This window comes from Caretta caretta, chromosome 5 (assembly GCF_965140235.1).
Source record: "Caretta caretta isolate rCarCar2 chromosome 5, rCarCar1.hap1, whole genome shotgun sequence".
Taxonomy (NCBI): Eukaryota; Metazoa; Chordata; order Testudines; family Cheloniidae; genus Caretta; species Caretta caretta.
The window spans coordinates 15,868,412-15,893,502 of NC_134210.1; the positions used below are offsets into that span (position 1 = coordinate 15,868,412).

Consider the following 25,091-nt stretch of genomic DNA (forward strand, 5'->3'; position numbering starts at 1 on the left):
GTGATCATGCAGTCTGACCTCTTGTATAACACAGGCCATAGAACTTCCCCAAAAAAATTCCTAGTGAAGATCTTTTAGAAAAGAACACAATCTTGATTTTAAAATGTTTAGTGATGGAGAATCTACCATGACCCTTGGTAAGTTGTTCCAATGATTAATTACTCTCACTGTTAAGAATGTATACCTTATTCCCACTCTGAATTTGTCTAGCTTCAACTTCCAGCTAGTGGAATGTATTATACCCTTCCCTGCTAGACTGAAGAGCCCATTATTAAATATCTGTTCCCCATGCAGGTACCTATAGACTGTAATCAAGTCACCCCTTAACCGTCTCTTTGTAAAGTTAAATAGATTGAGCTCTTTGAGTCTATCACCATAAAGCTTTTTAGCCCTTTACTCATTCTCATGGATCTTCTCTGAAACCCCTCCAACATATCAACATCCTTCGTGAATTGGAGACACCAGAACTGGACGCAGTATTCCAGAAGAGGTCACACCAGTGCCAAATCCAGAGAAGTAAAATAACCTCTCTACTCCTATTCAAGCTTCCAGTTTTTCCATCCAAGGATTGCATTAGCCCTTTCAGTTACAGCATCACACTGGGAGCTCACATTTAGCTGATTATCCACCACAACACACAAACTTTTTCAGAGTCACTGCTTCCCAGGATAGAATGCCCCATTCTTTGTTCCCAGACGCATACAATTTACATTTAGCCATATTAAAATGCATATTGCTTGCTTGCGCCCAGTACACCAAGTAATGCAGATCATTCTGTATCAGTGACTGGTTCTCTTCGTTATTTACCAATCCCCCTATTCTGGTGTCACTGTGACAGAATCCCCAGGGTACAACCTGGAACTGGCCAACTGCTGTGCCCCCTTAACTCTCCAGCCTGGGCTTTCTCTCACAATGCTTTGTTAGTGAAATGCAACAAACCTTTTCAGGTGCTGTTATCACTCAGCACAACAGCACGTGGAGCCCCACACTCAGCTAGAGTGCATGAATGCTGCTTGAGCCACTCACGAATCACACAGAGAAAGGCACCAGAAAATCTCCCAAGCCCCTAGCCTTGGACCCCACAACTGTACTTTCTTTCCCTGGTCAGAAGCCTGACCAGTGTAAGTTCATTACCTAGTGTGCCCCTCCCTCCATGTGGAGAGGGCACACATCATCCTTTGTAACCTGAGCTGATATTTCCCGACCACCTCATCGAAAACACACAGTTTTAGGTAAAATATAAAACAGATTTATTAACTACAGAAAGATAGATTTTAAATTATTATAAGTGGTAGGCATAATAGGTCAGAGATAGAAAATAAAAACAGTCTAAATCTTAAACCTTATTAGACTAGGCAGTATTTGGATCAAGCAGTTTTGTCACCCCACTAGGTGCTACAGTTCTTAGTACACAGGCTTGCCCTTTAAGCCTGGGACCAGTCTCCTCAGTTCAAGTCTTCGTCTTCCCAGCATTCTTGTTGCTTCCAGTGTAGGTGTGGGAGGAGAAAGGCCCAAAGCATGGCATCACCGTCCCCTATTTTATATCCTCAGTCCATGTACCAGGAAGACACTAGCTCAGGCATGCCTGGTGGGCCTTGTTAAGTCACAGCATTGAGCCCCCCCCCCCCCCCGGTGTGGTCTTGTACAATTTAGTCATTGAGTTGAGCAGTCCCCATTGTGTGGTGCTTGCACAACTGTCATTAAATTGTAAATCCCTTGTTTACTATTCTGCTGGTCAATGGCTGGCGATGATCGTTCAATGACCACCCAGCTGATATTGATTGGTATTAATTATACTATCCTCCTTTAATTCTTTATTAATCGAGTCCCGTATCAGCCACTCCATTATTTTGCCTGAGATCAATGTCAGACTGACAAACCTATATTTACCCAGGCCATCCCGTTTAATCCCTACTACCCTTTATAAATATTGGCACAACATTAGCTTTCTTCCAGTCTTCTGGAACTTCCCCAGTATTCCAGGACTTATTGAAAATATTAACAATGTAGCAAGCTCCTCAGCCAGCTCTTTTAAAACTCACATACACAAGTTATCCAGATCTACTGATTTTAAAATGTCTAACTTTAGTAGCTACTGTTTAACATCCGCCTGAGATACTAGTGGAATGGAAAGTGTGTTACCACATGATATGACTCCATCACATTCTGCCCCCCCCATACAGAATAGAATTTTTTTGCGTTATTTATGACAATTTTACCATTTCCATCTAGTAATGGACGAAAACAATTGTTAGGAATTTTTTTTGTTCCTAATATACTTATAAAATGACATCTTATTGTCCTTAACTCTGATTGCCTAAGCAGTTTTCTTCAATTCCTATCTTCTAATTTATATTTATTACTATCAACTTTCCCTTTCTTCCATTAAAAAAATTTTTTTTTTTATAACTTTCTTCACTTGCTCTCTAAACCAGGTCGTGTTTTTATCCAATACAGCCTTCTTCCTTGATTGTGGGTTTTGGGGCATCTAATAAGATGTTCTTAAACAATTCACAAGTTTTAGGAGAAGCACAGTTAGCTCATGACCAGGGAACATAATAATTGCTAGTATTTGTTAAACTTTAATAGCCAGATTTACAGTTATGCAAAAGACAGCAACACTGTACACTTCATTGTGGAGGAATGCCACGTCTTTCAAATTCCATACAATGTTCTTAATGGGGACAAGGCAAAACTAATAACGAATAACCTCAATTCTGTTTTAATCAGATCCACCCTTTGATTTTTAAGTTAGGATTTAGAATAAATGAATGAAACTTGAGACAGTGGGAGGCACTTATGCTACCTGTTAGACTTTTTTAATGGATTACATAGAACACATGCAGTTATGGAAATACAAATTTAGCCTGCAAAACTAGCAGATAATAGTTTACCTTTGACCAGTTGGCTTCTGCTAAGCTTAAAGTACACAATTTACTAGTAATTCTGTTGGGAACTAGTCACCTTTATTGATTGATGCCTCTTAGTAAAGTGGTAGCTTCCCCACACAACCCCCCCCCTCCCGCCGCCAAAGTAATTACACCTCTACCCCAATATAACGCAGTCCTCAGGAGCCAAAAAATCTTACCGCATTATAGGTGAAACCACATTATATCGAACTTGTTTTGGCCTCGAGCATTTCCGTTATTAAGTCAGCAAATCATTTTTGTTAGAACTAACACAGTGTATGCAATAAATAAATCTGTTCTACAATGGTTAAATTGTATCTCCTTTCTTTAATTACAACAATTATTTTACAAGCTTACTTAAAAGATACAGTGTATTAACAACATTGGTACTAAACGCTATTAAATGCAACCATGTGGGCTAGGTGGACTGCGTGTAATGCTTAGGAAAATGCAAAATTCACATAAAATATCAGAAAACAATTTTAATTACACATCCTTACAAATTGTTGTAAAAAAGGATTTTGGTATTTTAGCAAATAGGAGCATGGGCCACTTTGTTATTTAGCCAACTATGTTATACGTAGATTATTAAGTAATATGAACTGTTAACTATTAAATAGTTTGAAAACATTTTGGAGATGGGAGTTTTTACTTATAGAAAAGGTTAAAATGAAGCTAAAAAAGGTACAGTCATCAAGTTCTAGAGACACTGATAAAATGGTAAATACCTTTTTTTGGTGTTCAAGATGCTTTCTTATTTAAGCTACACCTCTTAAAATTTTTTTAATTAAAAAAAAAAACCTTGTTACACTTTGTTGCTTCATGCTACTGCGAGCCACCTTCTTCACCAGGTCAAGTATGGATTTTAACTGCAGTATTTGCAGTCTATCCACATCCTGGCTTTCTAGCCACTTAAGACCAATCTCTAACCCTACAACTGCATCAGCAGTTTTGGGCGGTAGCTCCGAGGGTTCTTCGTCACTATCCACAGGGTTAGACACATTTTCTGAGGCACCAGGTGGTTGAAGGGCAACATTATGAATTATATCTACATCTGTAAGTCGTTCATAGGTTGGACACATAGCATCCACCTCCATCCACTCTTGATCATCAGCTATCCCACTTTGAGCCATACGTTCCCTGTAGACTCGTTCTGCCTCCATGGCCTCTTCCATAAAACCTTCAAAGTTGTTCTCATCTTCGTCTTCTTCCTCATCTTGGTTGTCATTGCTTTCAGTGACAAAAGCACTTTTGAGACCACGATGCCAACATTTCTTTATCATTGAAGGAATGACTCCTAGCCAGGTTGTCTCGCCTAAGTTAAATATATCCAGCAAATTCAATTTTTTGATTACATCCGTTATGCTACTGTTGCCCTCAACAATTTTCTTTACTAAGGCTTTACGATAGTTCATTTTAAATGTGGCTATAATGCCTTGATCGAGGGGCTGTATTTTGGACGTTGTGTTCTTAGGAAGGTAGCTCATCTTTATCTTCCCATCTTCGCTGGTTATGGCCTCAACTGGGGGGTGGGCGGGACAGTTGTCAAGTAGGAGCAATGCCTTTGGCTCCAGGTTTTGTCTGCATAGGCGGCTCCGGACAGCTGTTACAAAATATTTATTAAACCATTCCTCGAAAATATCCGATGTCATCCAGGCATTTTTTGAATGGCGATAAATGAATGAAAGCGAATCCATGTTCTTATGGTGGAAAGCCCTAGGTGACCTGGATTGGTCTATGCACAGAGGTTTAAGTTTATGTGAACCGGTTTTATTCATGCAGAAAAGTATTGTCACTCTCTCTTTTATCACCTTAAAACCTTCGACCTTTTGTTCTTCGGTCCTAGAAGCAAGTGTTCTATCTGGCAGCATACGGTAACATAAGCCGGTTTCATCAGCTTTATAGATTTGCTCCGGAGCATAGCCACCCTCGATGATAATTTCTTGTAACTTTAGCGGGTATTCGTTGCAAGCTTTTATATCTGCAGAGCGTGAACGCCATGACGTTTTAAAAAACGATTAAGCCATCCACTGCTAGCTTTAAATTCGTTACCTTGATGTGCAGAAGCATCCTCGCCCGAGCATCTAAAATCAAGATCCTTCCTCAATTTCTCCGCTTGTTTCCTTATAATGTCACTGGAAATTGGCGTGCTGTCAGCATGTCTTGGGTAAACCACATAAATACTGCTCTATCTAGTTGGTTATCCTGGGCAGTTTTTAGGTGCTTCCTTTCCAGGCCGTCACTTTCATCCAGTTCAACTAGCGTTGGTCGTAATTTTTCCTCATCTTTGATCCACCCCTCTTAATGTTGATTCCCCCACTCCTAGTCCTTTTGAGACCTTCGCTTGGCTCATTCCTGATTTCAGTCTGTCCAAAGCTTCCAATTTTTATTTGACTGTCCATGCCTTTCGTTTCCGTGACTGTGAACTACTTGCCATCACGTCAATGGTACTTTAATATTAATGCTAACAATTTTTTTAATTGTTTAGAAAATGTCAGCGCAGTGTTACAATGTTTCCAAAACACAACTAGTGAGACAATTTAAGCTTAGTCTATACTGCACACAATTTAGAAACGAGATTAAAATAGGCGGGAGAGATGAGAACGCCTAATGGGACCATGGGCGCGCAACATACATTTACCCCTGCCTTCTCATTGTTGCATATTCGTTCCACCACTTTGATACATGCACATTTGTACAGACAATGTACGGTATGTACGTAATTTGATACAAGCCACATTTTAAGAGCCGAGGCGCCGACCACATATGGTTTTGTAACAACTTTACACTGACAAGGAGGCAGCAGGTTAGTCAACGACAAAGTTAGACCGAACTCTCCTTTTTGATAAATTAGTCATGGTTATAAATACAAAGGCTGTTTTTTATTATAACAGCCACTGAAAATTAGCTACCACCTCGCACATGGTTTTGTTGTCCGCAAAACGAATTTAAACTTTCAGTGGTTTTAAACTATCAATGGATTTAAACTGTCAACATTATAACTTTAATTAAGACTTGCAGACAAGACTTTTTTTATGCAATGAAGATCGGAGTGAAAGTTTAAAAATGCTGTAAATGCGCTCGGCTTTGAATTTTGACTTTTGATCCAAGAAAGGCTTGTAAAAACATACATACTGAATATGTACGCAGTAATCATTAACTGTATAAACTGGGATTAAACAGAATAAAAGTACTGTATGTTGTAGACGAGACAGAAAATCATTTTTGCTTTACCGCATTATATCTGAATTCATGTTATATCGGATCGCGTTATATCGGGGTAGAGGTGTAATTACAAAAAATTACATTATGCAATGCTATGGTTGCACAATTAAGCACTCAAAAGAAAGGAAAAGCAAAGGACCTTAACTCTAGCCCCTTACTTGAAGTCATTATGATACAGTCTTTAATTACACAATCACGTTATTATAAATATGCATGTATATCTAAGATAATTTCTGCTATTTTATATGAAATAGTATGTCATCATGTAGCTGAAGAGTTTCTGTGAAAGAGTTAAGATTATGCGTTAAACTTAATTTCCATATTTTCCAAGCTTTGGATGATCAAGAGTGCTAATTTGCATATTGTAGGTTCATTTTAAGTTAAATGTGTTAATATCGTAAAACAGCATACTTGAAATGCCCACTTCTTTTTAAAGTACTGATGATTAACGAAGTTGATCAGCTACATTTCTGTTTAGCACTCAATACATCCCCCAGCACAGCCCTGTTTCCCCACATTGTATGACAGAAACTGACCATTTCTTCATAAGGATTAAAATGCTGCTTGACCAGCAAAATCTTGAAACTCATAGCTCAGGATCATGAAATGAACAATCCCAGCATTAGAAATTCTTACTCATCACCTGTAAACTAAAATTTTGATTTACAATAAATACAATGTATTTCTCCAATGTAAAGAAACAATTGAGGCAATTTAGTCTTCTTTGAGACTCTAGACACATTGGACATGAGAGCCCATCCGGATCCTTTTGAATTTAAAGCAGAAATATACTCTATCTGATAGAATCACAGAACAACAGGTTTAGAAGGGACCACAAGGATCAGCTTGTTTAACCCCCTGCAAAGATGCAGGATTTGTCGTGTCTAAACCATCCAAGACAGATGGCTATCCAGCCTCTTTTTGAAATCCTCCAGTGAAGGAGATTCCATGACTACCATAGGCAGTTGTTCCATTGTCCTACTATTCTTACAGTGAGGAACTTTTTCCTGAGATTTTTATCTGGTATGCTGTTGTTTGAACCCATTGCCTCTTGTCCTGCCTTTTACGGCAAGAGAACAATTTTTCTCCATCTTTTTTATGGGAGCCATTCAAGTATTTGAAGACCACTATCATGACCCCCATTCTCCTCTTTTTCAAACTAAACATACCCAGTTTCTTCAGCCTTTGCTCATATGGCTTGCATTCCATCTCTTTGATCATCTTTGTCACTCACCTATGGATCCTTTCCAGTTTTTCGACACCCTTTTTATACATTGGTGACCAAAATTGGACACAATACTCCGGCTGAGGCCTAACCAGCGTCGACTGAAGCAGTACTATCACCTCCTGTGACTTGCATGCTATGTCTCCGTTAATGCAACCAAAAATGCATTTGCTTTTTTTGCAACAACATTGCATTGACGACTGCTGTTGAGGTTGTGACCCACCACAACTCCCAGACCCTTCACAGCAGTGCTAGTGCTAAGCCAGTTATCCTCCATCCTGTATCTGTGTATTTGATTTTTCTTCCCTGAGAGTAGCACCTTACATTTGTCTTTGTTGAATTTCATTTTCTTGTCTATAGCCCAGTACTCCAATTTATCAAGATCCATTTGAATTTTAGCTCTATCTGTCAAAGTGTTTGCAACTCTCCAACTTTGTGTCATTTGAAAATTTGATCAGTATGCTCTCTACTCCTACATCCAGATCATTAATAAGATGTTAAACACCACCAGACCTAGAACAGATCCCTGTGGAACTCCACTTTTGAGACCTCCTTCCAATCTGACATCATTCCATTAATAGTTATTCTTTGTTTGCAGTTGTTTAACTAATTATGTAGCCATTTAATGGTAGTTCCGCCAAGCCCACATTTCGCCATCTTACTTATCAGAATGTCATGTGGGACTGTGTACAAAAACAGCTTAAACTACATTTGGCCTTGTATAAACTCAAGCCACCGGAATGGCACTTTTCTTCAAAAACAGTTATACATTCAGATTCTGTAATAAACCAACACTCACTTCCTCAAGCTCACTGCAAAGAAATTATTACAATGCCAAAAGAAAGATAAATAATGCCATTCAGCATTAATTAGTTTGAAGGAGAACCCTTAATGAAGAGCTATTATAATTAGATACTTCACAGAAACAATCATGTTACATGAATCACCCTTTATCAGTAAATTTTTGATCAGCTGCTCCCAAATTGAAACAATGCAGCTAAATAAAAATGCTGCTCAACCTCAACACTGAAGTGTCCCTTTAACTCACATTAGAGCCATTTGGAAGTGTAATTTGGCTGGCCACATTTTGCAAAGAAGGTTAAAAAAAACGGAGATAATCATTTATTTTATCTTCACTCATTAAACAAATCAGATTATAATACATTTCCCCCCTTTTAAATCACAACTATTATGTATTTATTATTCTCAGATAAATCAGAATTTTTATTTTCCACCATCCCCTCCCTTCTGTAATAGCATCTGCAATTACTACACCTTTCTTCTGAATTTAGGAAAAGAGGTACACAGCCAAACTCATGACAGTGATATATGACCCAACTATCCTCCTGAAGCTCTGTCTCTCAGTTGGCAACTTTCTGGAAGAGCAATATCATCCTAAAAGAGACATATAACATTCACTTCAGATCCATAGGGCATCTCAAAATTTGGCACTGAATGTTATGAGTGGTTGCTCCCAATGTCCTCAAACCAGAAGAAATTCTTAAACTATTCCTTCCCGATTATCAGGAACTCAAAATACTGAAACAAATAGTTCGGAGAGGCTGGAAAAAGCAGATTCAGGAGCTATATAAAATTAAATATAGGAACAAAACCAGTCTCATATCCACCTTAAACACCTTAAGCATCTGTCATGAGAGTGACAGATATACAGGGTGCATATCAAGAATGCTACATTTGGTGAAAAAGAAAAGGTTGTCAAGACGCAATAAAAAATGGAGAGTACCCTATTAATGTGTGGCTGTCAAGAGGATGAATGGTATGTAACACATATATGCTGTAACTGACATTCTCAAAACATTGGCTGGCAAGATATGTCACTCAAAGGTTTAATAGTTCTTTACACCCGTAGTCAACATTTTAAGAGAAAACAATAACTAGCATGTTCTGGTTCTTAAAACTAATCTGGTCCTACAAGTAAAATAAAGATATTTAAGGTACATTCCATATCTCAAATCATCAAAATATCAAATTGTAACGTTGTCTTTGTCTTTTTTATTTAGTGTCAGGTAATAATTTAATAATTTTGAAACAACAAAGTTTTCAGATAAAAAATCTGTTAAACTGGAATTAAAATTGAGCGGTGTGTGTGTGTGTACACACACATATATCAGTAAGTGAATGTAAAAGCGGCAAAGAGTCCTGTGGCACCTTGTAGACTAACAGACATATTGGAGCATAAGCTTTCTGGGTGTCACAGGACTCTTTGCCGCTTTTACAGATCCAGACTAACACGGCTACCCCTCTGATACTTGACAATAAGTTAAAGGTAAAATTACAAAGGGATGTTGCAATTATCCCCAAAATAAGCATTGCAAACCCAAGAAACTCAAAACCAAAGTTAAATTTAAAAGAAATCCAAACATTAAAGGTATAGAAATACACAACTAAGGCACCCACACAGCCTTAACTCTGCCCTATAGTGACAATCGCCAAAAAAAAAAAAAGGGGGGGGGGAAATGCATCTTTAAAAAAAAGAGTTGAATCTATTTGGGACCATAAATATAATTATTCACTATTCAGAATTGTATTGTTATTGGATTGTCACTGCGCCACAATTTTTGTACACTCTTCATGCAGTCTTTGGTTTCCCAGTTACCCATTCCTGCTGGGCTGAAACAAGAAAGCCCAGGACAGTGAAGTCCCAGGCTGCAGATACACAGAGCAGTAGAAAGTTTGTTATATTATTCCATATTTAGTTCTGTTCATAATAAAGGTTTATCTGGATATCGGTCTGTTCATGAGTAAGATATTACACTCACTACAGCAGAGAGTGAAAGTTGTTTGGATGACTTAACTGTGCATTTTCATACCATGTTTGGATTTCTTTTCAAATGTAATCTTCACTTTCAATTTTATTTGCTATTAGTTGTTTTAAGAAGATCCAGAATGCGAGAATTAGATAGACGTTTTCTTAAAGGCCGTTTCCATCCCAGAAGATGACAAACACTAGCTGCGACTCCTTGCCTCTAAAATACCTCTTTCCTGTTGAAGATTTCTATATTAGTTAATACAAAAGGCTTTGCTTCAACTACCCTAGTTGTCAGTATATAAAAGCAACAAACCCATAGCCATAAAAAATTATTTCTCCATGTGTTTTCAATAAGCATATTTTTGGGTGTTTTATTTACATTTATGCCTTAATGTTGCATGTAAGAATATTTGCAGTGAATTCTATAATTGAAATTCTCTCATATGATTCTACTGATGCATTCGACAACAGGGTACCCTATTACCTGTGTTTTTTTCCCTCTAACTATAAAATTGCCAACAAATTTCTAAAAAAATTATTTTGTTTTGGCAAATACACAGAAGAGTCTGGAGAGAACATTTTGTTTTGATCTTAAACACTAATCAATTTTTTCCTCTGGCAGCTCAGAGAATGGAAAATTTCTTACTGATAATTTCATTTCTGCAAACAGCATCTCCCACAATTCTGGATTTCTGGGCTACTCTCCTCTCTCTGCAGCTTCCTGGAGGCAGATTAGTGCTTTGGCTCCGCACATTCAAGCCATGCCCCCTCTGCTCCCACTTGTCACCAGATGAGTTATTCCCAAGATGTAAAACCTGCATAATATCAGTACTTACAAAATGTTCCAGATAATGAAATAACTATGTACATGAGACCAAGGAAAAACTATCCTATGGTAACAATTCCACTTAATGTTTGACCTTTGGCTCACAAGCCATTTAGGTGGGAAGAATTTTGGGAGATGCTACTGGCAGAAAGGAAATTATCAGTAAGAAATTTTCCATTCTATAGCCCAGCTTCTCCCTCAATTCTGGATGTTGGGGAAGTATTGAGCAGAGAGCAGATGTTTTCATAACCATCCCTAAAAGAGTTCAATAGATAAGAAGTACCCCCCTTTAATATAGACTGCTCAAAGTTCTGTATTATTTCTGGACTGCCACCTCAGCACCTTCCTGCCAAAGGAGGCCTCTGCAGAAGACAAAATTCCACTTTGTAGTGCTTAATGAAGATGTTAGCTATAGAACAAGGGACCAGTTTGCAAATTTCTGAGGTGAATGAACTTGCTCGTGCCACTGCTAAAGATCTCATGGAGTGAGCCTTGATCCCTTTTGGGGCAGGAACCTCTGATGATCTGTCTAATCCACCTTGCGGAGGAAGTTTTGGAAACTCCACATCCCTAGCACTTTGGGTGGAAGGACACAAATGGGAAGTCCGATCTTCTCATGGATTTTGCACACTTGAGAAAGATTTTCAACACTATTCCAAAATCTAAGGTGAGCTATGCCTTTTCAGTTGGCTATTGTGGTTTTGGACAAAATGAAGGAAGCACAACCTCTTGGAAGGAAGAATTCACCTTAGAAAGGACTCTGGTACCCTAAGAGCCACCTTGTCCTCCCGGAATATACAGTAAGGTTTCTGTATAGATAAGGCTGCCAACTCAGACACTCGCCTGGTGGATGTGACAGCTACTAAGAAACAAGTCTTAATGGATAAATAAAGAGCCAACACTGAAAGCAAAGGTTCACAGGGATGGTTTGTCAGTGCCCTCAAAACTAGAGGTAGGTCCCATTTTGGAAAGTAGCCTGACCACTGATCTGGCTAGTCAGACTGCTCAAAGGAATCTGGCTACCTGTGGACTGTACACCTGGATGCTTGAAAATCCTACAAATAGCACACTAAAAGTGGACGTTACATGCAATGGTGCTGGGATGAAGGCCTCTGTTTAGGCCTTCTTGGAGAAAATCCAGAATGGCTAGAATTCCAGGATCTCTGGGATCAGCACTGTATTCTTGGCATCAGTTACAGAATGTGGTCCAGATAAAGGAATATGCTTTTAGTGTTGATACCCTCTTAGATGAAAGCAATGTCTTGATGACTGCGGAGGACATACCTCCTAGTGATTCCCTCTCAATAGTCAGGCTGTTAGTTGAAGCAGTTTCAGTTCCGGATGAAAAAAGGACCTTTCAAGAGAATGCCCAGTCTCCATGGAAGCTGGGGTGGGGATTCCAGTTTCAGCTCTATCAGGTCTGAAAACCAAGGTCTTCTTGGCCAACGAGGAATTATAAGAATTACAGTTGCCTGTTCTTGTCTGATTTTCTGAACCACTTTCCGCAGTAGCAGAAAGCATTGAAACACGCAAAATAGGTCTTGTGTGCAACTGTGTGATAAGGCACACAGGGATCTGCCTCCCTGGTGAAGTATATCAGCCTCTTTGTGTTTGTGTGATTCACAAACAGGTCAGTTGAAAGGAGAGTAACCATCTGACAGATGAGACTGAAAACCTCTTGATTCAGGACCAACTGTGAGTTGTCAACCCTGAGCCTTCTGAACCAGTCTGCCTTTTGGTCCAGATCCCCTTTGATGTGGATCGTTCTGAGGGAAAGGAGGAACTGTTCCACGCACTTCAATACTTCCAGGGCTTCTGAGTGGTGTCAGACTCATTGTTCCCCCTTGATCGTTTAAATACGTAACCACAATACTAGTGTATGACTGAATCAGGACATAGTTCCACCTTAGGGTGGGCTGGAACCTTTGCAGAGCTAATTCGACCACTCTCAACACTAGAGGTTTATGTTGTCAGACTTTTCCTCCTGGCTCTAGAGGCCCTAGGTCTCCAAGTGAGCTCCCCAGCCCTCCAGACTGGCACTAGTTGTGAGGACTAACTAATGTGGAAGGCAGATGGGCATGATTTTGCAAATGTCATGGATTGACCACCACTGTAAGGAGCTGATTTTTCCTGCATTCCTAGGAGTGTTCCCATAACTTTAAAATGAAGGCTTGAAGACATCTGATGAGTGACTGTGACCATGAAGCGATCCCTGTGCACGACACCAGGAGTCATAGCAGTTGGTAATGCTATGGTAGAGTCTCCTGTGGCTCTTGAGCAAGATGATAAATTTCAGAATTTTCTGAAACCTTTCTTATGATAGGTATATCCTTGCTACCAAGGTGTCTATTTCTGCCCCCAGGCGGATTATTCTGGTGGATAGAACCAAGGAACTTTTCTTGGCGTTGGTGATGAAGCCGTGCACCTAAAGGAGATTCAACATCCAAGATATGGCCCTGTGCGATGGAGCTCTGATCAGAATGTCGACTAAGAAAGGGTATAGGATGGGCTCTCTGTGACTTGAGTCTGGCAATTATCATTACCAACACCTTGTAAAAACCCTGGAGACCAGAACAGAAGTGTGCAATACTGATAAAGGTTCCCATCATGAGCAAACCTCAGAAATCTGCGGAAGCACGATCTGATGGGGATATGAAGATATGCATCTGGTAGACCTACAAAAGTCAAAAAGTCCTCCCTTGACAGAGATGACACCATTAAGACCAGGGCCAAGAATGAGACTTTTGAAGTCAAGAATTTTGCACAATGGAAAAAGATGGAGCAGAACCCAGAGAACCTTTCTTCTGAGGGAACATTCTCCACCACTCCCATATCCAGAAGATGAGTTATTTCATTCTGGATCTGACTGTGTTTTACAGGGTACTCGGAACTGGGTGACTGGATGAAAAATGGATGGGATGGAGCCCTCAGCTCAAGGGAGTACCCCTGGCTGACTACCTCCCTGGTCCATTTGTCTGTGGTTGATGAAAACCATTCCTCTAGGAAATGAGAAATTTTGCCTCCTAGCTTCAGTTCTGGGTAGATGTGATCTTTGTCATCAACTAAATTTGGAGGGTGGAGGAGTGAGGTCCCTCTAGATTGTCTCCCTGCACCTCAATGCCACTGTTTTCCCTCAGAGAATCTGTTATCCCTTTGCTGATGTCTCTGTAAGGGCGAGTGAAAGGACTGTCTCTGTCTGAAAGCAGTCTGTACCCGCTCCTAGGGATACGTATTGGGGCAGGGAGAGACTGTTTGGATTTTTCCACATCATCTGCCACAACATTCTCCAGCTCTTCTCCAAAGAGAAAGGAACCTGTAAAGTTGGCTGATCATAGGACCTGCTTAGAGTGAGTGTCCAACTTTCAGGGATGGAACCATAGGTGGCACCTGGCTACTGAACTGGAAGCCACGGGTTGGCCTGAGAACCTCAGTGCATCCATTGAGGCTCCAGCTACAAACACTGTTCCTTGGGAGACTTCTTTAAAATTGAACCAGAGGCTGCATGATTTCTGACCTTAAGGGCTTTGAGATCTTCCAGTCAGGAAAGAGTTACTCTTCCAAAACATGTAGCTGCTTAGGATACTCAGAGGGTGACAGAGGAGGCTTCAAAGGCCTTTTTGAGCATGGCCTCCATCTTTCTACCCGTCGGGTACTTAAAGTAGAACTCCCCATCTGAGTGAATATCCATAACCCTGGCAAGAGATGCTATAACGATATCCACCTTCTATATCTTAATAATAGAGCCCTTTGGCTCTTGAATATTATAGAGCCTGAGGTTGCTCTGGTTAACGTGCTTGCCCTTATCAGGCTTGTTCCATTCATCCCTAATCACATCCTTAAAGGAGGAATGAAAGAGCATTGCCACCTCCAGGGAGGATTGTGAGGCGAGGAATTTACTCTGAGGCCTGCTCAGGTGGGATCTGAATAATGGAAACAACCTTATTGCACACAGCTTGAAATTTTCCAAGGGGAAAAAACCTTTGCTGTATTTTACCCCACCCTGTTTAGATTCAAAGCCAGACTGCTCAGCTTACTCAGTGGAGGATGGGGAGGAAAACAAGTCAGAGAATTCATCTCTCCTGGATTTTTCATGCTTTTTCTTTCCTCTTTTGACTTTTTAGCACGTCAAGAGTGCAAAGGTTCTGCTGCAGCTCTAGGGAGGACTCTTGCGGCTGCCTTCCTTAGGGCCTGGAGCCCCCTCAATAGGTCTGACAGAATCCTCTCCCCATAGGTCCTATTCCCCATAGGAGGGCAGAATTTGTTGTCAGAATCCTCTTGATGAACTTGGGAAGGAGGAGGGATGATTAGAAGCTTTGCTTCTTCCCCAGGTGCTCATGACCCACTTTAAAATGTTGGGAGCGGGGGGATGTACGGCCCCGCAAAGCTCCCCTCGTTCTTCTGCAGGGATCTCCTGTGACTTATTCCTTGAGTCAACTGGTCAGGGTCCTCCTCTCCTGTGACTTATTCCTTGAGTCAACTGGTCAGGGTCCTTTTAGAACCTCTCCCTGCTCTAGACTGGGATTCCTAGTTTGCTTTTTACCATTGAAGTCACTGTGAGTAGGATATCCCACCCCATCTGACTCGTAACCTGAGGTCCTAACAGAATGAGAAATGGAAGGCTAGGTGCAGGCTGGGCACAACTCACCATCTGCCAAGCCTGGGAAGGCTGCTGCACAGATAGAGCACTGCTTGGATTTAGCCCTGTGCTTTCCTTGCTGCTGTGTCATGCCTGCAACGGATAGAGTTGCTGGCAGGCAAACACTGCAGCAAAGGCTTCAGGGAGGGTTAAACCTCCAATAAGTTAACTAACCCAGAGAGAAGAAGGAATGTCAGACAGAGAGAACATTGTTCCTCATTGCCCAAAAGGTGGGACGAAACAGCTCAATTTTCAAAGTAAGGGCAGGAGCAACAGAGACCGTCCATCTGCTGCTGCAAAGGTAGAGAATTTGCAGTAAGTCAGAGCAGGGGGGGCGTGGCCAGAGTGTGTGAACCCAAAATGCTCAACTGTCTCTGTGAAGCTGCAGAGAGAGAAAAGCAGCCTAGAAGTTTAGAACTGTGGGAGACACTAGGTTGCAAAATTCTCTCCCCTCCTGTAATAATGGTTCAATGTCAAACATAGCATGTAATCAAACATTTTTTCCTTGCTATGTTCCAGTGTTTCAAGCAGCCATTTTATGTTTAAATCGAAAATACTGATGAGAGTTTTGCTTACAAACCCAACAAGGTCATACCTTCTGATTCCCTCACGATATCATACAATCATAGAACAGGAAGGGACCTCGAGAGATCCAGTTCCCTGCACTCATGGCAGGACTAAGTAATATCTAGACCATCCCTGACAGGTGTTTGTCCAACCTGTTCTTAAAAACCTCCAATGATGGAGATTCCACAACCCCCCTTGGCAATTTATTCTAGTGCATAACTACCCTGACAGTTAGGAAGTTTTTCCTAATGTTCAACCTAAACCGCCCTTGCCGCAATTTAAGTCCACCGCTTCTTGTCCTATCCTCCCTCAAAGGTTAAGGGAACAAATTTTCTCCCTCTTCCTTGTAACAACCTTTTATGTACTTGAAAACTGTCATGTCCCCCCTCAGTTTTCTCTACTCCAGACTAAACAAACCCATTTTTTTTCCTATCTCATAGATCCTGTTTTCTAGACCCTTAATCATTTTTGTTGCTCTCTTCTGGACTTTCTCCAATTTGTCCACATCCTTCCTGAAATGTGGTGCCCAGAACCAGACACAATACTCCAGTTGAGGTCTTATCAGCATGAAGTAAAGCAGAAGAATTACAAAGAGTCTTGCTTTCAACACTCCTGCTAATACATATCAGAATGATGTTTGCTTTTTTTACAACAGTGTTAATACTGCTGACTCATATTTAGCTTGTGATCCACTGTGCCCGTGCCCGCCCCCACCCCAATCCCTTTCTGCAGTACTCCTTCCTAGGCAGTCATTTTCCATTTTCATAGAATCATAGAATATCAGGGTTGGAAGGGACCTCAGGAGGTCATCTAGTCCAACCCCCTGCTCAAAGCAGGACCAATCCCCAACTGAATCATCCCAGCCAGGGCTTTGTCAAGCCTGACCTTAAAAACTTCTAAGGAAGGAGATTCCACCACCTCCCTAGGTAACGCATTCCAGTGTTTCACCACCCTCCTAGTGAAAAAGTTTTCCTAATATCCAACCTAAATCTCCCCCACTGCAACTTGAGACCATTACTTCTTGTTCTGTCATGTGCTACCACTGAGAACAGTCTACAGCCATCCTCTTTGGAACATTCTGTACATGTACAACTGATTGTTCCTTCCTAAGTGGAGTACTTTACATTTGTCATTATTGAATTTCATCCTATTTACTTCAGACCATTTCTCCAGCTTGTCCAGATCATTTTGAATTTTAATCCTATCCTCCAAAGCACTTGCAACCCCTCTCAGCTTGGTATTGTCCACAAATTTTATAAGTGTCCTCTCTATGCCATTATCTAAATCATTGATGAGATACTGAACAGCACCGGATCCAGAACTGATACCTGCGGGACACCAATCGTTATGCCCTTCCAGCTTGACTATGAACCAATGATAACTACGCTCTGGAAACTGGTTTCCAACCAGTTATGCACCCACTTTATAATAGCTCCATCTAGGCTCTATTTCACTAGTTTGTTTATGAGGTGTAGCGAGGCGTAAGCTGGGCCCCTCTGGTTTCTGCCCCTGCTTCCCTTGCAAATCAGTCAGGGACACCTCAGGTTGATGCAAACGCCAGTGTTCTTTATTTACAGCTGTTTCCCCCACCCCTCTTTTACCATCTATGTACAGGTTTTTCACAGCCAAACTCTGCCAGCAGCAGGCCTGGCCAGCAGCAGACTAGAGGGCCCCACCCCAATTCGTGCCTGGCCTTTCTCTTCCCTACTCCTACTCTAGCTTCCTTCCTCACAAACTTTATAGCCTGCGGCTAATTAGGCTGGCAGCTGTTCCTCATTGCCAGGCAGGCACAGGGCCATTCAACCAGCTCCAGTCCATTTCCCTTGATTGGGGCTGGAGTGGCAGAAGGCTGATTAAGCCCTCCTTATCAGCATCCTGTCACAGAAGGTCACGTGAAATCATAACAAAAGCCTTACTAAAGTCAAGTTATACCACATCTACTGCTATCCTGCTATCCACAAGGCTTGTTACCCTGTCAAAGAAAGCTATTTGGTTGGTTTGACACGATTTGTTCTCGACAAATCCATGCTGTTACTTATCACCTTATTACAGGGGTTGGTAACCTTCGGCATGCGGCCCATCAGGGTAATCCGCTGGTGGGCCGCGAGACATTTTGTTTACATTGGCCATCCGCAGGCACAGCCCCCTGGAGTTCCCAGTAGCCATGGTTCGCTGTTCCCGGCCAATGGGAGCTGCGGGAAGCAGCAGCCAGCACATCCCTGCAGCCCGTGCCACTTCCCGCAGCTCCCATTGGCCAGCAACAGCAGACGGTGGCCACTGGGAGCTACAGGGAGGCCGTGCCTGTGGACGGGCAACATAAACAAAATGTCTCATGGCCTGCCAGCGGATTACCCTGATGGGCCGTGTGCCGAAGGTTGCCGACCCCTGCCTTATTATCTTCTGGTATTTGCAAATTGACTGCTTAATTATTTGCTCCTACTAAAACCTTGTCCCTATTGCTTCAATTCCTGTCTTCAAGATCATCAAGTTTCTGTAATAAAAGAATCTGAAGCTCCATCTCTGTGTGGTTATGCTTTGAATAAGAAGGGAAGAAACCTTCTGGATGCAGGGTACATTTGTTCAGCAGAGAATTTCAGGGCTTTTATGAAGTGATTGGAAACATTTTCTGTATCAGTAAACACAAACTTGGGATTTGAATTTAGCTTGACAATTTGTGGAACAGTATCAAATGCATGAAATGAGATTTTATGACAATAAGGAACCTCCATTCACCATCCTACATAGTCCTTTATATAAGGAGAAAACTAAAGAAATGGAATGCTAAAGATTGTATTTCCATTATCCAGGAAAAATCGGACACATCTGGGTGATGTTCATATTTGGGCTTCCACTCAGATAAGTTTTAAACTTCACTGCACACATTTATGCTTTCATGTGATTAAACAAAAATTTTAATGGCTTGGTTTCAAGGTGAAAGATTTTACGTTTGAATGATGGATGGGAGAATGGAGAGCCTACTTAAAAATATTTAGATTCAATAGAAAATGTTGCACTGATTTAATTTTTGCTGACTCTCATGTTAGAACCATACATTATTTAGACATACACAATATTTCCAAGTGTTTTGCCCCTCTGGAAATTAGTGGCTTCACTGCAACAGTTCTATTGAGTTTGGGGCTTTTCCTGGGATACTTATTAAAATCAGTAGTTAATGATCTCAGAATGAATGTTTTGTTCTATTTCATGACCTTTAGTTTAGTAGGGGATAAAATGGCCACTTCTGAGCCTTCTTCCTGAAATAAGAACTAATTCAGCATGAATTCCCTTTGTTGCTTATTTCATGTTTCTGACTGGAAAAGAAAAATGGAAGGGGAATTTAAAAATTATTTTAGAAATTTTTTTCCTAGTTGCTGCAAGAATCCATTACTGTTCCAACATCTATTGCTACCTTCAAGATTTAAGTTCTAGCACCATCTTACTTCACTATTAGAATCTTACAAAGCAGGATCCTGTATCATTCAGCCACACATTATCAGTCTCCACATTTATGACAGAATGCAAGACAAACTTTCAATGAACTTACATGGGTCAGTCAACTACACATTTTCCCAAGTCTCAAACAATTTTCCATTAAACTGACTATCCATCATTTTAAGTCTAAGCTTAACATTTTATTTTAATTCATGCTGACATAATCTTTTTGGATTGCTCATGTTTCTCATCACCGGAGCCTAATAGTACAGCACATCCATTTTTCCCAGCAGCCTCAACCTCTACTATACATTCTCCACTCTGCCATTGAGTTTATTGATTTAAAAAAATTGACACTAAGTGCCAGCTGCTGGCCATCAGACTTTTTCTGAGAGCCTTCATTAGAGCCTTGCATGAAGCAGATTTATTTGGCAGCCTGTAGCCACTTTTTGGCTGAAGGAGAAGATGTAGGCATTTTAGAGACAGTAGAGCCTAGACATCCTGGTAACTTGTTTTGGTCTCATTTTAAACATTTCCAACCTGACAATCATATCCCGAGCTACCAACTAGAAAGAAGAAAAATACTTACAGATTGGATTTAAGGGGAAAAAAATGAACATACATCTAGTTGCACATGTGAACTCAGCTCAAGAACTAGCTCCATGTCAAGTCCCAACATTTGGTGAAACTTTTGAAATACAGGCAGTTGTTTTCTGCTGCATCCCAAAAAGCTTACTGTGAAAGTAAAAGTTGACTGTGAAGGACAACAGCACAAAAAAGTTTCTTTAAACACTCACCTAATGCTATCAAGTCCTTCTTCCACCAAGAACAATGACTAACTGTTCTTAAAAAAAAAAAAAATAAAAAAAAATCAACAGAACTAATATTTGATTATTATGTCCAGACAGCAGCTTTAGGAACTTCAGGTCATTTGTTTAATATTCAGCATGCATACCAAATTTCTTAAATCAATGGTTCTCAAATTGTGGTCTGAGAAGCACTTGCTCATGGCCTGTGGAGAGCTGGCTGTTCACATGGTGCTCTCATTCTTGTTCCCAGCTGCTATATTGTATTAGACGAAAGCTAAACATACATAAATATTTTCCTAATATTACTTTTCCCTGTAAGCAATTTCGCTAGTTGCCACGGTGATGTTATGTGATAATAAATGGGAAAGGAAAAAGTGGTCCATGGAATCATTAATGAGAGAGGACAGATCCACAAGGCCATCTCTGTATCAAATTGTGGTTCCCATAATGAAAAGGTTTGAGAACCCCTGTCTTACATCAAAGAACGTTTTTATAATTTCTTAGCAATTTTTTTTAAATCCTGAGACAGATTTTAAAGAACTAAAATAAAGCTAAAATTGGGGATCACCAGCCTAGCCCTGTCCTGTTGATTAATGACTTGGATACTATTGCACCTAAATACACGTAGGAAATTCCCATTACAAGTCTCTGAAAGACTCAGCATAGAGAGAAACTGGCAAAGTTGAAACAAAGGAAACATGGGGTAATTTCATCTGGATAGTGATCTTTTAGGTCAAAAATCTTTCATCCTCAAAATTATCCTACTGCTCTTAAAAAGTTTAACACACTGTTATACAAACTATACAGAGGGATCACTTCGTCCAATGAATCAAAGTAACTAAGAGCAAGGCCTCATAAATTAGGACAGGAGTAGTTATATCCTTCATGCATTGTCGTTTTGAGGCAGTGAAATTATAAAACTTCAGAGGGACAACAGTTTTTTAAAATATTTAGAATGCTATCTGCAGTAGACACAAGTTTTAATAGAATAACATATCTTAAAAATCTGACAATATATGTGGTACTACATAACACAAATAATAATAAAATCATAATAATAGCAACAGAATTTCTAATTTTCAGCAGTATTTAACATGCTTTGTGCAATCATAAGTGTTTACTTAATCCACTGCCTGGCATTTGGATAATTAACCAAAACTAGCTTGCAACATAAAAGAAAGAACATTTAAAAACTGATTATGAAAGACTAGTTTCTAGCATACACAGAGTCTGGTAAAATAAGTTCAGTTTTTAAATACTTGTAGACTGGCTTATTTTTAAGACATTAGCAGAGCATGACAAGAATGAATGCAAGAGAAATATTGAATTTAAAGAAATTTGTGCAATGTTTTAAATGTTTTGAGATGAAAGCTAAATAGCAGCAAATCTTTATTTTGTTTTTACCTTTTGGAATATAAACACGCACAATAACTGTACATATCAATGTAAGTGCATACCAGATGGAGGCAGCAGGACAATTAATAAGCAGAATCATATCAAGCAAACATTTACTCCGAAATCTGAAGTACTGTACATGCAATATTTTAGTCCTATGATTTTCATGAACTTTAATAGGAGACTCTCATAAGATTTTAATAAGGGTGGCATTACTAAATCTGCACACACCATTGGAAAAATATAATTCTCTGGGTCTAGACTAATTAAAAAAAATCTCCCTTCAAGTACACATTAAGGGAGTTGTTTTTTTAAAGGGACAGTTTACAGAGAAGCTACTTTTCACAGTATGTGTCCATCTTTTGATCAAATCAACATAACAAGTCCATTAATATTGGGTCACATGCAAATATTTGACTGTCAACAGGACATTTGGTTATTGGTACAGAAGATTTTTCTTGGGTCAAAGTTCTTTAACACATACTACTACTCTAAAGCAGAAAAGTGCTCTCTCCCTGCTGCCAAGGGAAACAAACTAAAAACTTCTAATAGGTCAAACTGTGAAGTGAGAAATCTACTGCCTGTCTCCACTTTTGATCATAGCTTTCCTGGGAACAGCACAGTAAAAGTCACCTGATTCACTGCTATCCACATAAAGAAAAGGAGGACTTGTGGCACCTTAGAGACTAACCAATTTATTTGAGCATGAGCTTTCGTGAGCTACAGCTCACTTCATCGGAGGCATACCGTGGAAACTGTAGCAGACTTTATATATACACAGAGAATATGAAACAATACCTCCTCCCACCCCACTGTCCTGCTGGTAATAGCTTATCTAAAGTGATCATCAGGTGGGCCATTTCCAGCACAAATCCAGGTTTTCTCACCCTCCACCCCCCCCACACAAATTCACTCTCCTGCTGGTGCTAGCCCATCCAAAGTGACAACTCTTTACATAATCAAGTCGCAGGAAATAGCCCAAATAACTTGAAGAAGAAAGTTCCATGATCTAATAAACTTCAACTGTTCCACTTTATCCATTTACTCCTACAGGTAATTCTTTCTATGTAATACCATAACACCCCCGCCCCTCCTCGGTGTTCAGACCCCTTAAATAAAGGCAGACAGTCATTGTCTTTTTGTTGTTTAGCCAAACTACACATATAGGGTTTTCCTTTAAATCACTTCTTTTAAAGTCACTTTTCACTTTTGTTTCCTATGATTAATCCTAGCTCCAGCACTCTGTGACCTCAAACATCACAATGAAAAAATATCAAAAATAAATTGCTAGCATGTAGAGATCACTGTGTATCACGCTGACCTATACTGCCTCATTGTTTACTTGTACTCCTTTGTCTGTTTATATCCATCTGTTATCTTTTGTCTTGTACTTACATTGTAAACCCCCTGCAGCAGGGAGAGTCCATTTGTTCTGTGTTTATACAGCACCTTGCACAATGGGGTCCTGGTCAATGGCAAGGGCTCCTAGGTGCTATAGTAATACAAATAATAAACAGCAATACATTTGACAAAACAAATGAGCATAATTATATGTAAAGAGTACACTTTCAATAGCTGTATTCATTTTCCTTCATCCTCTACCTTTTCTCCTTTCTCACTGTCCTCAAAGATTAGTCCCTGTTTCATTACAACACCTAATTTAAAATAGGCTTTTTAAGACAGGAATCTTCGCTTTGTCTTTAAAGACTCAAACATCTTTTTTCCACTAAATGTATAATGATAAATAATTGGTCAGTCCTTCCCAGCCCAGTAATAATTTTTAATCATGTCTGAGTTCCCTCCAAACGGTCAACCTCTTCCTGGATACACTTAATTATACATATTCCAGGTGCAGCCTCATCAATGTCAAATAGCACATTTTAACAAAAACTAGGGATGTCAAGCTATTAAAAAAATTAATCATGATTAATTGTGCTGTTAAGAATAGAATATCATTTATTTAAATATTCTGGATGTTGTTTTCTACATTTTCAAATATATTGATTTCAATGACAACACAATACAAAGCGTACAGTGCTCACTTTATTTTTTTTTGCACTGTAAAAAACAAAATAAATAGTATTTCCAATTCACCTAATACAAATACTGTAGTGCAATCTCTTTATCATGAAAGTTGAACTTATAAATGTAGAATTATGTAAAAAAAAAACCTGCATTCAAAAATAAAATAATGTAAACTTTAGAACCTACAAGTCCAATCAGTCCTACTTCTTGTTCAGCAATCACTCAAAGAAGTTTGTTTACATTTGCAGAAGATAATGCTGCCTGCTTCTTGTTTACTATGTCTCCTGAAAGTGACAACAGGTGTTTGCATGACATTGTTGTAGCCGGCATCACAAGATATTTACATGCCAGATGTTCTGAAGAGTCATATGTCCCTTCATGCTCAACCACTATTCCAGAAGACATGCGTCCAAGCTGATGACGGGTTCTCCTTGATAACGAACCAAAGCAGTGTGGACTGACGCATATTCATTTTCATCATCTGAGTCAGATGCCACCAGCAGAAGGTTGATTTTCTTTTTTGGTGGTTTGCGATCTGTAGTTTCCGCATCAGAACGTTGCCCTTTTAAGACTTCTGAAAACATGCGCCACACTTCATCCCTCTCAGATTTTGGAAGCACTTCAAATTCTTAAATCTTCGGTCGAGTACTACAGCTATCTTTAGATATTTCACATTGGTATCTTCTTTGCATTTTGTCACATTTGCAGTAAAAGAGTTCTTAAAACGAACAACATGTACTAGGTCATCATCCGAGACTGCTATAACATGAAATATATAGTAGAATGCAGGTAAAATAGAGCAGGAGACATACAATTCTCCCTCAAGGAGTTCAGTCACAAATTTAATTAATGCATGAAGAGGCATATGAACCTTTAGCATATCTGGCATGTAAATATATTGCGACACCAGTTACAACAGTGCCATGCGAATGCCTGTTCTCACTTTCATGTGACATTGTAAATAAAAAGTGGGCAGCATTATCTCCCATAAATATAAACAAACTTGTTTCTCTTAGCGATTGCTGAACAAGAAGTAGGACCAAGTGGACTTGTAGGCTCTAAAGTTGTACATTGTTTTGTTTTTGAGTGCAGTTATGTAAAAACAAATCTACATTTGTAAGTTGCATTTTCATGACAAAGAGATTGCACTAGAGTACTTGTATGAGGTGAACTGAAAAAATACTATTTTGTTGATCATTTTTACAGTACAAAATTAATATAAATTGAGCACTGTACACTTTGTATTCTTTGTTGCAACTGAAATCTATATAT

The 25,091-nt window shown here is 39.8% G+C and overlaps 1 protein-coding gene across 5 annotated transcripts in view; it reads right to left on the bottom strand.

Annotated features, from left to right (window-relative positions):
- The window catches only part of DYM (dymeclin), a 385,584-nt gene that overhangs the window by 196,574 nt on the left and 163,919 nt on the right, over positions 1-25,091 (bottom strand). The window lies entirely within an intron of this gene.